The sequence below is a fragment of the Neovison vison genome, chromosome 4 (assembly GCF_020171115.1).
Source record: "Neovison vison isolate M4711 chromosome 4, ASM_NN_V1, whole genome shotgun sequence".
Classification (NCBI taxonomy): Eukaryota; Metazoa; Chordata; class Mammalia; order Carnivora; family Mustelidae; genus Neogale; species Neogale vison.
Window position 1 is genome coordinate 210,831,778 of NC_058094.1, and position 11,546 is coordinate 210,843,323.

Here is an 11,546-nt window from a genome sequence, read left to right on the forward strand (position 1 = left end):
GACACCATTTAGGAGGGGGGCAGAGGAGCAAGAATGCACTGGAATTCGTTTGCACCTGCTTGGAAGTGGGGGGCTGACCTTTAAAGACTTGACCTTCTCATGCCCAAGTCTTGAAGCTGTGGGGGGTGGTGCCGAGGGAGGAAGTTCTCTACTTTCAAGAAAGTACATCTTGGTGGCAATCTTAATGTCCTGTCTGTCCGTGTATCGTGTATTTGGTCAGAATAGAACATCTGAAGACACTCAGAAACTGAAAATAGAGCACATCCAGATTGGGAGGCCAAGCTGTGTACGACGCACAAACATACACGCAACAAAAAAAATGCAAGCGCAGTGATACTCGCATTGTCAATAAACATTTATTCAGCTCCTGCACACACAGGGACGCACGCCTGAAGTCATGCTTGTGCACGAGTCAGTACACTTGCTGTGAGCAAAAGATCACACGGGGCCCCAAGGCAAAGGACCGTTTACCTGAAGAAGCATCGCTTTCAAGATATTAATAAAATACTTAGGCAGATTTTAACTTTAAAAACTCTGGAGAAGGAGAGGCGGAGGGGCGAGGCAAAGGGGCTGATGGGAATGGGTAAAGGCAGGCCTAATCACAAAGCACTTAGCCCACACGTCTGGGCTTTGGTGTAAGCACCATATTTCATGATACATTCAACCTGATTTTCCAACTCATTGAAAACATTCGCCAGCTGCTGCTGAGTGACTCCGTTTATTGTATACATGAGCTTGCTCTAACAGAGCCCCCTGGAAGAAAGTCCCCAGGGAGAGCTACAGATGAAAAGTGAGCTGGAATACACAGGGCTGGATGTTTGGGTTGGGGGAGGGGTGGTGGTGGGGAGAACACAGAGAACATAGGCTGGAGTGTGAGGCAGGTCAGGTGGGAAGGTTGGGGTTCTGGAAACTTCTGTGGGCATATCCTGTACAGGAACTCTTTTAGTGGTCAGCGTGAACTTTCTTCTTGCACCATGCAGTGCACATGTATGCAGCATGTGAAATGACATAATTTATCCATCTCTTAGGAAAGCTCCCAGGAGCTGGGTCCTCGGAGTCACTCAGTAGTTGGGCAGATACCCAACTGCCCGATCTGACATCTATGGAGAGCATGTATCACCTTGCAAAGGTCCCTGTCTGTCTTAAGCACCACCTCTTTGGGTCTGCTGTGATTTCCTCTTCTTTCTTCTCCCAGCCACCCTCACACAGGGTCCCTGGTCATGCAGACTTCCCCTCCTGTTCTTTCCTTGTTCCCCTCTGCCTCTGATGGAGGTTCCTAGAAGGAAGAGGACACTCTCCTATGGGTACATGCATATGAATGGACAGGTAGGTGACTCTGGCATGTTGGAAGGTTAGATAGCACTCTTCAGAGGAACGGACACTGAGCCGTGAAGTTAGGACAGAAGGTAGGGAAGAATTTGCGGGAAGGTGAGGGCAGTTCTGGACAAGGCAGGAGGGGACCTGGTCAGCCACGGGTCATGGACACTGACCCCCTCAGCCAGTCATTGTAGCCTGTTCATACTATAGCCAACAATCAGCTCTCGGTCTGGCATGGAAGTTTAGCAAGCCCTCTAAATTGCCTAGAGACAGATGGGACCTGAACCTTCCTACCCCATTATCAGAGACCCTTCAACCATGCCTTTAAATCCAAAGCCAGGCCCTGCTTTGCAAGTGCCCAGAGCAAGCCCTTCCTGTGAAGATGGGCTTCCCTTAGTCTAGCCAGGGAATCTGGCCCTTACATAGCTCTGTGAGGACCCACGCACCAGAACTCATCTGTATTAACCAGCTATGTGGCTGTGGATCAGCCAGATGGAGCGGAGGAGGCCTGGCTCCCCCACGGGGCATCTGCTGCCGTCATGTCCCGCTGAGAGCACCCAGAGCTCATTTCGTCCGTTGGTCTCTGGCATGTCTCCATCAGATGGGAGGCGGGGATGATGGGTTCCTCTCACTGGTCTGGGGTGGGGAGGGGACTTGGCCCGCAGCCTGACAGTGAGTCAGAGAAGGCCGAGCTTGGACCTCTGCGTCCCTACTTCAAGGACCGTTGGGTGACCTCCCAGGATGCTCAATTCCGGTGGCTCTGCTATGAATTATTGTTATTATCATTTATATAGTGCTTGCACACTCAGTTGGAATGTCCTCAAATATTCTAATAAATGTAGAGGACAGTGTCTGTAGAATTGCAAAGATTTGACCCTCCGAACCATAGAGGACGGCTAACAGACAGACCCGTTAGATGTTGACATAAAGGCCAAAGTCCGGAAGTGAAATCGAAGCTTGGTCAACCTGCCAATTAGTAGCAGAATCGTTTTCCATAACATACACCTTCTAGAAAGTCCCTGATCTCTGTGGTCTAGTATTTCCCTCATTTTTACTTCTATTTCACTAGGTAGCCTCCATGCCAATTTCCTTTGGGAAAAAATATATCAAACGGCCCCACAGTGCTGCACCCACCTCTGAAGGTCATTCTGAGCATTGCTGATTGTCTAGACTCTAGGTTGGGGAGGAAGCTGGCTGGGCTTAGCAAGACCCTTAACACACCTGGACCTGACCCTAAAGAATGAAAATCAAAAGATATGGAGAGATTTTTCTACCCCCTTGGGGGATAGCCTTCCAGAACCATAACCCACTGTGTCCTTGCTGAGAAGTTATTGTGCTCACGGTGCTGGGCAGGCAGCGGTGAGTTACATACAGTAGTAAGACTTAAGTTAGATCTGAGGAAGAACTTGCAGTGATCAGTACTGATAGAGTAAAAACTGATCTGCACTTATAATTTTTTTTAACTTCATTTGAAAGCTTGTAGTGTGAGGGAAGGATGGAATCATTTTGGTGCATATTTTAAATAAAGGCTTAGGGATACTGAATATTTTATTATCTTGTTAACATTTTTAGCAGTTCATCGTCTGCTTTCCAGGATGGTACTGATGTATGATTTCTATGTAACACTGCCCCCCACTCCCCATACTTCTCAACACACATACTTGGAGCCTGGCAGGCCTGGGCAGTGGCGTTGGGAGGAGCTCAGTGACCTTGGTGACTGTCCTTGGGTGCAGACACTGGGTTCTCTGAATCCTCCCTGAGCCCCTGTCCCTGGCAGGGCCCCTTTGCTGCCCCAACCAGGCAGGTTGCCCAGTGCGAGTAAGTTCTGGAAGGATTGACCTAATTTCTAGAGTCTGAAGGGTGATGGAGGCCCCAGCCAGAACTTCTGCAAGTGGATGATAAAGAGTCTATTAGAGAAATAAATAACATCTCCCTAGGAGAGCAGACCCCCTGAGCCCCTCCTGTCTCTCAAGGAGGGAGCTCCCTGGGCCTTATGCTTTGGTGGTTCCTGAAGGGATGTCTGTCTTTCCATCTCCCTGTAGTTCTGACCATGCAGCCAGACTCCTGCTGTCTCCTGACGGACCTCATGGCAGAAAGGAGAAGTAGGGAGCAATCAGGGCCAAGCTGGGGTGGAGGAAGGCTGACTGTGCTTGGAGTTGAACTTGGAAGGGCTGCCAGCCCTGGGAGTCTCTCTCTCTCTCTCTCACACACACACACACACAGACACACACACACTCATTCCCCATCTTCTGCGACACCCAGTTATTAGGGAAACTGAAGCTTAGAGAGGAAAAATAATTTGCCTGAGTTTGCCCAGCTAATAAGTGGACAAAGCCAGAATTGAAACCCATTTATATGGGTTTTTCAAATCAAGTTCTCTTTCCCCTCCTCTGGTGCTGTTCCAGCTGTAAGAAGCATTAGAATCACCCGGGGATCTTGTTAAAATGCAGGCTCTGATTCCACAGGTCTGAGGTGTGGTCAGAGATTCTGTATTTGTGGTAAGTTCCCGGGTAATGCCAATGTTGCTCTTGGTGGAGCACATGTTAAGAAGTAAGGGTACAGGGCAAGTACCTCAAAGGGGCCAACCCTGGGAAGCAATGCCTGTAAATGGGAGGCTGAGATTATTCTGGAAAATAGGGAGGTGTAAATGCCAAGACTAGCTCAGGCTTTGGGGGAGGCAGAGCAGTCAGGGGTGGGAGGAAAGGGCAGGTGTGCAGTCTGCCCTCCCCCCTCCTGGACACGGCCTGCTCTGAACTTTGCCCTGGCTGGGTTTCCTGACATGGGTACAACTTGTGTTTGTCTCAGTGGACACCTGGAGTCAGGAGGGGTACAGCATCTGTCTAGTTTCATTTCTGGTCCAAAATTCTAACTTGCTAGCTTGTTTATTCATCGTGTGACTCAGACCTTCTGGCTGATTGACTTTCCTAAAAATGGCTGCAACAGTATCTCCCATCCCAGGTGCCATTCTTACAAGGGAACTTTCCAGCTGGGGCTGGAGGCCCGTGTTCTTTCCCCATGGATCTGAGCCGGTGTGTGATTACACCTGAAGTGATGCCATGTGATTCTCGAGGCCAGGTCATCAAAGGCAGCACAACTCCCACCTGGACACTTGCTGTTGGAACCAGGCCACCATACTGTGAGGGGTCCCCAGCGGTCCCTGCAGAGGCCGTGAGCAGGTAGGCGTTCTGGCCCTTGCAGGTGAGGCCTGGCCGACAGCCAGACGTGTGAATGAACAGGACCCCAGTGATCCGGTCACTGAGCCCCTCCGCTCTTAGACTCTTTCTGGCCGAGGCCTCAGATGTTCTTGCTGCACATTTTCTGAATTCCTGACCAACAGAATCTGCGAACACGATGAAGTGGTGGTTTGTTTGTTTTTTTTTAATCGCAAATGCATGCGTGATGGTGTGGACGCAGCCACGGTAACCGGAACGGGCCCCCGAATCGGGGCCGCCTGAGGACTGGTGGGTGACGAGGCTCAGGGGACAGTGGGGGAAGTGGCTCCGCCTAGATCCGTGCAGCGTTCTACACTAGAAAGCTGCGTTTCCACACTACGGACCTCTTAGCAATTCTCATCTTCTAGATGGGAAAACCCCGTTTGCAGAGGGTTTTCGTACCAGGCCTCATGGAGATGATACACTTGCTCAAGGCCATGCAGAGGCCAAGGCGGCCCTGGGAAGACCTCAGCCCTGACTCCAGAACCAGAACTCTCTCCGTGAAACCAGTACTTCCTCAGTCAGCCCTTGACAAATAAAGCGTCGCTGGCTGGCGCGGGGCCACGGCTGGCTGGAGACCTCCCCTCAGCGTGATTCATCTGAGTTTTGTGCCTTTAGTACCCATCATGGGAGAAGGAAAATCTTGAATGTTGTTAATAAATGGAGTCAGAGGAAAGCACTAAAACAGGGCAGGTGTTATTTATCAAACACATGGAATAAGTTAATCAAAAAAAATCAATCCTGGGCGGGTGAGTGAAAGTGTGGCGCCCTGGCTCACTAGTGCTCCAGGATTGGAAGGTACCTAGAATAGTGAGCGGCTTTGGGGGTCTTGGAGCCTCCTTGGCGGCAGGTGTTTTTTCCATCTTCTCTGTATCTGCCGTGAGGGAAGCAGTTCCCAGGGGAGGGGGAGGGGGCAGTGGCGGTGGGCAGTGCTGTAGGACGGGATTTATCTGGACTGCCCTCCCTGCAGGAACCCCCTTGTCACATTCCTGCTTGGAAGTAGTCCCCTTCCCCTTGAGTCACAGAAAGGGAGATTCTTCTCTTTTTGTATTCCATCTTTGGGTTTTTTGAGATGAGACACTTTTGTTTTCCCAAAGCTCTTCTAGCTCAGACCTTCCAGACACGAGAGACAGAATTTTAGAGGATGGGATAGTTCTGTGGCTCATCTTGAGGAGGCTGTCGTACCCAATTATTTGACGAAACACTAACCCGGGTGTTGCTGTGAAGGCGTTCTGTGAATGTGGTCACTGTGTAAACTTATCTGACTACGGAGGTTACCCTCCATAATGTGGGCGGGCCTCATCCAATCAGGTGAAGATGTTAGGAATAAAAATAGGTTTCCCTGAGAAGAAGAAATTCTGCCTCAAGATGGCAGCATCAAATTCTGCCCGAGTTTGCAGACTGCTTTATAGACTCTCTGCTTACTGGGCCCACAGGGACATGGGCCAGTTCCTTAAATGCACGCACGCACACACACATCTGTTGGTTCTGTCTCTCTGGTGAACACTACCCCATACAGATGCTAACCTGAGCGCATCATGTTGTCCCAACATTTTTTATTCTCTGTGATGGCAGTTTTGATCCATGGGTTCAAGCGGGGGTGAAGACCGTGGTGGCGGAGTGGGTGGAAGGTGAGGATGACACGCAGATGCACACGCGTCGTTTATGAGCCGTGTTGTGTGTGTGCTGTTCCCTGCAGGTGACAAGGAGGGTGTGGTGTGGAAGGAGCACCTGGCAGAGGGTCAGGCGGTGTGGAGGGCTTGGTTCTGTGATTGGTGACGGTTCTTCTGTAACTCGGAGAGGACTCCAAGAGGGATTAGGGGAATTAAATAAGGTTATGGACAAAGAAAGGCATATCCCATATGATATCACTTGTATGTGGAATCTTTATTTTTTAAAAACGCCAATTTCATAGAAACAGAGTAGAATCGTGGTTGCCAAGGGCTGGGGGGAGGTAGGAAATGGGTGATTTAGGTCAAAGGGTAGAAACTTCCAGGTATAAGTAGAAGTTGTTCTGTGATCTAATGTAGAGCCTGGTGACTCTAGTGAGTAGTGTGGTATTATACACCTGTGAAACTTGCTGAGGGTAGGTCTTAAACCTTTTCGTCTCTCTCATGCATACACACACACACACACGTTTACTATGTGAGGTAACAGATGTGTTAATTATCTTGATCTTGGTAATCACTCCCTAACGTGTATGTAGATCAAATCATCCCATTGTATACTTTGAATATTTATAATTATGTTTGTCTGTTATTCCTCAATAAAGTTAAAACATTTTTAAAAAGAAAAGAAAGAGGGTGCCTGGGTGGCTCAGTGGGTTGAGCCTCTGCCTTTGGCTCAGGTCATGATCTCAGGGACCTGGGATCGAGTCCGGCATCGGGCTCTCTGCTCGGCAGGGAGCCTGCTTCCTCCTCTCTCTCTCTCTGCCTGCTTCTCTGCCTACTTGTGATCTCTCTCTGTCAAATAAATAAATAAAAATCTAAAAAAAAATTAAGAAAAAACTACAAAAATAGAAAAGAAAGAAAAAAAAGGTAATGGAAGTCAAAGGATTCTTGTAAAACAATATGCACATGTAATTTGGCACCTCTTAATTTTTTAAAATCCCACATGCAGCCCACAAATCATCTAAAGTAATTATTGTTTGGAGAGAGTATGGCCAAGGGTGGACATGGGCTTGGTTCTCCTTATTCTGAATGACAGTTCTGCAGAGTTCACACCAGAAGGGAAACAGTAATGGTTAAATACTTTAATTTTTTTGAAGATATTTATTTATTTATTCATTTATTTATTTGAGAGAGAGAGAGAGAGAGAGAGAAAGAGAGCGAGCAGCAGGGGAGGAACCAGGGAGAGGGACAAGCAGACTTCTGGCTGAGCATGGAGCCCCAAGTGGGGCTCATGACCCCGAGATCATGACCTGAGTGGATATCTAGAGTTGGACACTAATTGACTGAGCCACCCAGGTGCCCCACAGTTAAATACTTTAAATGAGGTGTATCAGAGATGCAAATATGAAGCTTCTGAACTTGTCATAGGCAACACTGGGAAGTACACACCCAGCTGGAAGGAGCTTTGGTCTGGCTTTCGGGCGGGGGCAGTAAAAGGGAGGAGGGGCAGAGCTAGCTCCTTGGCGTTCCTGTCTCTGCTTGTTTCATTTACCTTGTTTTATTTACCTTTACCTTGACTTTTCAGAGGCAGTGATCCTGAATATTTGGGGGCATGCTAGAACTCAGGAGAATGCCCTTGGACAATAACCTGTTCACACCTGTAGGCAGGGCTGAGGACTGTACTGGGAGGAAGAGGAAGGGTTCACATCATGAGCTGAGATGCTTGTAGGATGTTTCTGTGGGCAAACAGAGTGGTGTGCAGAGTGTCCTGGGCCTCAGCTCCCTTTGACGCAGGCCTTTAGGACCTACCCATTTGCTTTTTTAACTCCTTGCTTGCAGTCTCTTACACTGTGGGTGTAAGGCTGTGAGTTTATGTGGTCAGAGGCCAACGGGATCCGTATCCCGGCACACGTTTAATGAATAAATAAATGAAGTGCTAAAATGCTCAGTCCACAGGCCGTCGTTTTCCGTGGTTGTATCCTTGTGTGCACTGTTCCAGAGGACCCAGAGTAGAAGCAGAGAGGGCAGGGGAGGGGAGGGAAAGAATGGGGAGATAATTAAAGAAATAAGGACAATAATTCCTATCCTTCAGGGGTTTGCAACTTCCATCGAGGAAGTCAGATACACTCCTACAATGCTCACCATTTGCTCCTCCCAAAACATAATGAGCTTCATCCTGAGTTTCTCATTGCTGAAGCACCCGCAGCCGACCTGGGAGCAAGCCCAAGGCAGCCTTTGGAAAAACAAACCCGGTGGTGCAAGGGCATTGGGAGACCAGGTCCATTCTGGATGAGCTTGAGTTGAGGTCCCTCAGGGCTCAGTCTGGAGGGAGTGGGATTGGAGAGGGCCTGCAGGTGGGCACTGGCCCTTCTGTAAGCTTCAGGTACACTGGGAAAACTGGTAAGACGGCATCTCTGCATCCGGCTAAGATCGATGTCTTTTCCTGCCCATCTCAAGCTGTCAGGGACCCTCTTCCTTAGAGCACATTCAGGCGGCACAGTCTTGCATTAATTTAGAGCTAATTGTCAGGTAATGAATTCGATTTGGCTCACCATATTGAAATCCCTTCTGCTCCCAGCTGAACACCAGTAAATCATTTGCATCACAAATCTCTTTGCTGGATGCTCAGCTTGGCCAAGCTGTTGCTCAGGCCCTCTCCTGGCTCCCCACATTCCTGGATCTTTGAGAGCAGATGAAAATCATCACATCTCAATGTTCAAGATGCAAAGCTGGACCCACCCAAATGGAGTTTGGTTGTGTATTTTTGAAAAGTCTAGAACAATGGTTCTCAAAATGGAGTCCCTTGAGCCAGCAGCATCAGCATCCTGGTAACTCATTAGACATTCAAGTTTTCAGTCTCCATCTCCCAAACTAACTGAATCGGAAACTGGGGTGGGGCCAGCAGTCTGTGGTTTAAGAAGCTCTCTGGGTGATTCTGATGCACAATCAAATTTGAGGACCACAAGTCTCCCTAGAACATTCCCTTGGTCCACCAGCATGTCCATGTCAGAATTCTTCTCAATTCACTTTAACTCTCTGCAAGGCCAGCTTCCCATTCTATATCTCTGGATTTTTTTTAGGGGCTTCTGAATTTATTTCTCTTCCACTTCTGTTTTAGCTAGAAGTAGATTCCGTTATGGAGAGAAAAAAAGGACTAATATAAGTGAGTTAAACAAGATAGAAGTTCTAATGTAAAGAAGTTGGGGATAGTGTGTAGTCAATCCCAGAACACTCTAAGCCAAAGGTGGGTGATGGTTTAGTGAAGCCAAAGAAAAGACCCAGAGATAGGAATCCAGATATAATTTATTGGAAAAACTTATGCACAGGGGGGTCCAGGAGTTCCTGACTGGACAAAGCATCCATTGCTGGGATCTACATGCAGTAAGCTTTTATGGCATAGCAACTTCACCTTCTCCTCCTCACGTGGCCAGAGTTCCAAAGAGATCAGGGCCTGCCAACTTGACATTCTTCATTAGAAGGGAGATGCTCCGGGTTGGCCATCCCAGTGCCCTTGACCTTGAGTGCTGAACAACATGTTTTTCTGCACCTTCTGCTTGAGGAGAATATAAGGGAGGATAGGATCCCTACATTCTCAAGATAGTGATTAACAAGGGTGTTCAGGGTGTGGTTGTACAAAGTAGCTATCCAGCACGTACCATGCAGATAGGCAGTCCAAAACCGACTGCTCTGCCATTGTTAGCGTGTCATCTCATGGTCCAGGACGTCTGCTCAGGATCCAATCATCATATCTGCACTAGAGTTGGCTGAACGAGGAAGAGAGAAGGGCATAGTCATTCCTTTACAGACACTTCCTGGATGGAAGCCATCTTATATCTCATTGGTTGAAGCTTAGTCACTTGGCCATAACCACCTGCAAGGGAGCCTGGGAAATGTAGTTTTTATTCTGGGTGTTCCTGTGCCCAGAGAAAAATATTAGGAAATCTTTTTATAAGGAAATGGAGATCAGATATAGGCAGAGCCAACTAGCCACAGATACCATCTGTGCTACAACCTTTGAGACATAACTATATTTCAGAGTCTTTGAGCAGGTTCTTTCCCATGTTTGTCACACACTTCAATGCCTGCTTCACAACACATGTATTTTGGGAGGCAGTCCTCTGTCACCCTGAGCATGCATTTCTTGACAGCCCCCGTGCCTGTAGCCTACTACATTCAATCCCTACTGCCTACCGATCCATCTAATTCCAGTGAAATTGTGACCCATGGTTAGTCTGTAGATGTCTAGAAGCCACTGTTTAGGCACTGTCTTTTGCTGATGGAGCTTGGATGAGTTCCTCAACTCCTTCAGTACCCAACTCCTCCCCTATAAAGTGAGGGCATTGGAGATGGCCCCTAAAGTGCCTCCTGGCTCTAGCATGCCATGGTGCTCTTTTTTTTTTTTTTTTTTAATATCCTTTCCCAATGTTTATCACTGTCCTTGGGCGAGAAGGCAGTGAGCCCTGACCAGCTAAGTACCAGATGAACTTGGCAGCATTGGTTACAAATGAAGGTATGGACTGCAAAGCTGGGAAATACAGCTTGCGGCCTGATTTGGTTGATGGCTTTTGAGAAGTCAGTTCTGTAAATGAGAAATGTGATTTGTGTAAAAATTAGGGGAGGTCTTGCAGAGCACCTGTAAAAGGTGGGTGCTGATAGGGAGCTCATTGATCTGATGTTGCCCGCCCCCTTGCTCCAACCTCCATCCCTGCTTACTTCTACCTCCATTTTACAGGTTTGAAAAACAAACAAAAAGTAACCCTGAGGTCCCCAGAGAGGGGAAGTATATTTGTTTTAAGTCTTACAACCAACCAATGAAAAGACAGAGTTAATGGTGACTTCCTGTTTGTGACCCAAGGGTCACCAAAAGGGCACTGGTACACATATATCCATGTATCCTCACTCTTTTTATTCTAAATGAACCTGGCTGGAAGTAGTTACTTAAATGAGATACACTGGACCTCTGCAAACCTCACTTTTCTCATCTGTTAAATGGAATTAAAAACCACTTTCACAATTCTTAGGAGGATTAGCTGAAAAAAAAAGTACAAAAAGTCCTTGACACATTTGCAGGTGTACCATAAATGTTCTCTCTTTCCTGGAGATATGTATTTAAGTGGACTCTAAGGCATGATAGTCCATAAGCAGACCTACCACAGTTTACTTGAACATCTCCTTAGGTGAGCAATTACTTTTAGGACCCTGCCCCCTCCCCTCCCCCCAACAAACACTGAGTCCAACCTGAGATAAACTGACCTTTCCCCCTGTGATCTGAGCAGGAGAGGACAAAGGAACCAAAAATAATTGATACTTCTCTGTCTTGAGTGTGTCAGATGCTTTATATGGCTTACTTATCACAAAATTCTGATATTCGTTCATCATTCTGTTTGGAGCAAACCTAGCGCTAAGG